This window comes from Equus przewalskii, chromosome 17 (genome assembly GCF_037783145.1).
Source record: "Equus przewalskii isolate Varuska chromosome 17, EquPr2, whole genome shotgun sequence".
Classification (NCBI taxonomy): domain Eukaryota; kingdom Metazoa; phylum Chordata; class Mammalia; order Perissodactyla; family Equidae; genus Equus; species Equus przewalskii.
In genome coordinates, this window is record NC_091847.1 from 81,238,383 (window position 1) to 81,242,590 (window position 4,208).

Below are 4,208 nucleotides of genomic sequence, written 5' to 3' on the forward strand. Positions count from 1 at the left end.
CCAAGGATGTCGTCCTGTCAGCACTTGCTGGCTCAGAATTTGCTTATTTCTAATCCCCATGACAGAGCATGAAGTGAGGCCATTTCTTCACTTTAAGACGTGGAGACTGAGCCTCAGAGAAGCCACACGATGAGCCTGGAGCCTCACGACCAAGAAGTAACTGTAACTGCAGGATTCAAACCTGGGTTTGTCTTGTTTCAAAATCTCTGTGGTCCTCATCATGGTGCAGATTGTGCTGGTCAAACCTGAATTTCAGATAAACAATAAATTTTTTTTAGTCTAAGTATGCCCCAAGTATTCCACAGGGGTGCACTTGTACTAAAGAACTTCTCATTGTTTATCTGAGATTCCAGTTTAGCTGGATAGCCTGTGTTTTTATTGCTTCATCTGGCAACCCTGGACTCCCTACCCGACTGGGCCGAGAATGGGTGGGGGGGGCACCCCTCCTCCTCCTCATTGTCCCTTTCCCTCTTTCTGTGCCCTCTTGATCTCTCTCCTCTTGCTTTTCTCAGGACAGCACAGCCCACGCCTGGCGATATTCTCACCGACATCCTGGATTTTGGTAATAGTGCCTAGAGAGTGGCTGTTTTCGCTGACTGTGTCCCACGTCAACTGGCCTAGTGAGGCTGACTCCTGTCTTATTGCTGCTTTGGATCAAGGTTAAAGGTCGCCAATCTCTGTTTGCGATAATGCAGAGCAGATGTTCCTTAGGATTAAAGTCATCAGATTTTAGCTTGGAATATACAAAAACTATTCTGGAGAGAGGATATGCAAGAGGCGGGGGCGATTGTGCCCAACCATGATCAGATTCAGAATTTGTTCTGCCAGGGCTGTGAATCAACCAATAGCCACCTAGCGAGCACTGTCTGGTTCTCTGCAGGATTCAGAGACAACATCCTATTTTTGAGGATAAAACGAAGGCACTAAAAGAGAACTATATGTGGAAATTGTGCCTTCACAAAGCTTGAGGACATCTGCGGACACCAAGCTGTATGCCAGGGGCACACCATCAAGTCTCGGATGCTTAAAATGGTGGCTCTGGATGTCCAGAAGTGGTGACATCATAGACCCTGTGGTCGGGCCAGGAATATAACAGGGGCTCAAACACAGTTGTTATTGACGCTTTTTCTGTTCAGCATGAACCTCCGCAGTAAAGCAAGCTGAGACTGCCTGGCAGGTTTGCTTCTGGCTGCTCTGAGGTTGGTAGCAGCCAAGGCCCAGGAGGGCCCAGGGACTGTGTCTGCTCTCTGAGCCTTAGGGGTGATTGGAGTGTTGCCGTCACGTGCGTGGCATGGTGGAGTGGGAGCTGGGTGTCTGCCCCTCCAGCCAGTACTTAAGGCCAAACCTGGAAAGCGTGTGAAACAGGAAGCTGGTCTTGGGCTCCATCTCCTTCTCCTGCCCCACCTCTCTCCTGCGGCCCAGCGCAGCTGTGAGGTCTCTATCCACTCCTTTCCAGGCAGCGAGCCACGTGAGGGCTCATCACGGAGGGCAATGGCATCCGTCATTTAGAGGGGACTCTCGGAAGCCTACAATTCTTTGACGTCCACGGAGGCTTCCTGAACGGTAGAACTCTGGATGCCATGATACGATGGTCAGTAACCTTCATGTTGTCCTTCAGAGGTGGAACTCAGACTGCTTCTGCTGATACGAACACAACAGCCCAAGTCCTCATGGCTGGAGTGCCCCGTGTGTCCACAAAGTCACCTGTGGAAATCTCAATATCTCACCAATGTGAATGGCGTCAGGGTCTGCAGTAACATCACTTAAATGTGCGTCCAGAATTCCGAAGCTTTACTTTCTGGTCTGCAAGTGTGCTGTGAAACGACTGAGGTTACCTCTCCACTTCTGGGTCTGTACATCTCTGCTGCCTGAAAACTGTGGGGAGAGACGATCTTTCCAGGGTGATGATAATGTGAATTGGTAAAGGCACTTTGGTATTCGGGACTGTTATTAAAAGAGTCTTGAAATGACGTGAAAAATGATTTGCCAATCTTGTGACAATTGATCAATAGCAAGATATTTGGAGTGTTCTGTTTGACAAATAAAAATGGCAAGCAATAGGATATATTGGAGTATATGAGGAAGCCATTTGGTATAAACCTAATTCGGCCTGACTTTTTTTTCCAAAAGGGCCTGACTGTGGCCATTGAGCATGCATTGTATATCTGCTTAGACATTTTGAGATAAAGGTGCAACTTCCCTCCCCCTCCCAACGTTGGCATCTCCTTAAAGATTAAGCATCTTTCTTTAGGCTGGGAACTGATTGCAGTGCTCATCTGTGACCTCCCAGCTCGAGGCAACAGACCTGCCAGCCTGAGGGGTTCACTGAGACAGCAGTCCTATCTGCTGTTTCCATCAATCGCTGTGCTGACAGAGCAGCCTCGCGACTATTGTAAAACGGACATTTCAATCATATGTGAAACATACTCTTTGAGGGTATATAACCACCCTGTATACCCCCACTTCTTTGGAATGCTCTGTTCCTTTGTGGAAAGACTCTCCCGGGTTATAATTCTCCAATTTAAGCTCAGAATAAACTCACCCAAATTTTCATTTATAAATTGGTTATGGATTATTTTCGTCGACATGTTTTTACTTACTTTCTAGTTATAGAATTAATGTCCATTCATGGAACATTGCAGAAATTATAGAAAAGGTATGTCAAAGAAAGCTTTTTGCTCTTTAAAACCTTCTTTCTTTGGTAAGGAGAGATATTGTCCGAATGCCTTCCTTCCATGCCTGTATACTGAACCTTGTTAACCTTACAGAGCAGATAAGGGGCAAAATGAAATATATGAGGGCTGGAATCAGCTTCTAGATAAAAAGAATGTTTGAGGGGCTGGCCCGATGGCGAAGTGGTTAAGTTTGCACATTCCACTTCGGTGGCCCGGGGTTTGCCGGTTCAGATACTGGGTGAGGACATAGCACCGCTTGTCAAGCCATGCTGTGGCAGGCATCCCACATATAAAGTAGAGGAAGATGGGCACGGATGTTAGCTCAGGGCCAGTCTTCCTCAGCAAAAAGAGGAGGATTGGCAGCAGATGTTAGCTCAGGGCTAATCTTCCTCAAAAAAAAAAAAGTAAGTTTCTTTTTTTTTAATGCTTTTTTTTGATGAGGAAGATTGGCCCTGAGCTAACCTCTGTTGTCAACCTTCCTTGTTATTTTTCTTCCCAAAGCCCCAGTACATAGTTGTATATCCTAGTTGTAAGTCATTCTGGTTCTTCTATGTGGGACGCCGCCACAGCATGGCCTGATGAACGCAGTGTGTAGGTCCATGCCCAGGATCTGAACCAGTGAACTCTGGGCCACCAAAACGGAGCATGTGAACTTAACCACTGGGCCACGGGGCCAGCCCCTGATTTCTGTTTTTTTTTAATGGCGTGAGTGAATTTTGAACAATAAAATGTTTTTCTTTTATCATTTGAATAGGGGAGAATGTTGTGTTTGAGACTTCACATTTCTGAAAAGATGAAATTTAGGCCTTACGATTGGCACATGAAGTCACTTTGACCCCTCATCTCCAAAGAGGGCTGTTTTCTTTGGACTGAAAACCTCAGCACTAGCAACAGGTAAGCTCAGCCCAAGTAAATAGCTATTGTCTGGAGGTTTGAGTTCAGGAAACAAAGTTGGGAGTAAATCTGAGTAATTTCAGACTATTCCTCTGCAAATGCTGTGAAGGCTCATCCACAGGTTCCAAAGAAAGTTCTACAGGGATTGCCTGCGTGCATGTGTGTTTTTGTGTTTGTGTGTGTGTGTGCGTGGTGACGGCACAGAGTAAGCTCGCAGCCTCTCAGAGGTGACTAGTTGAACAGGCTCATTGCAATGTATTCTTTCAGATATTTTTATTTTTAATCACAATACTTAAGTTTTTGCTTAAAGTTGCTTTATTCTGTTTTTTAATATTTTTTTTCTGATTAAAACATGCAGGAAAAGCTATCTTATCAAATGGCACAGTCTTGTACAGATGGGGTTGGCTCCTCGACTTTCTGCATGGGTCTGTGAGGTCTCCCTGAGCACCTGACCTGAGACAGTCAGTCGCGCCCTACTTCATGTTTATCAAAGATTTATGAGCAACTGGTCTTTGTTTTCAATATCTGGTTCTCCCGCAGGAAGAGAACGGGGACCTGTCTGCCCCCTTCACTGCTGTTTCTCTCCGCCCTGGCACACAGACTCTTGAAAGATCTTTGTTGAAATAATGAATGACCAAA

The 4,208-nt window shown here is 45.8% G+C and overlaps 1 long non-coding RNA gene across 1 annotated transcript; it reads left to right on the forward strand.

Moving 5' to 3' along the window:
* The first annotated feature begins 8 nt into the window (after nucleotides 1-8).
* LOC139076866 (uncharacterized) lies at nucleotides 9-2,561 on the forward strand. Its single transcript, XR_011528904.1, has 2 exons — nucleotides 9-185; nucleotides 513-2,561. It is a non-coding gene; the product is annotated as an uncharacterized lncRNA (long non-coding RNA).
* The last annotated feature ends 1,647 nt before the right edge of the window (nucleotides 2,562-4,208 follow it).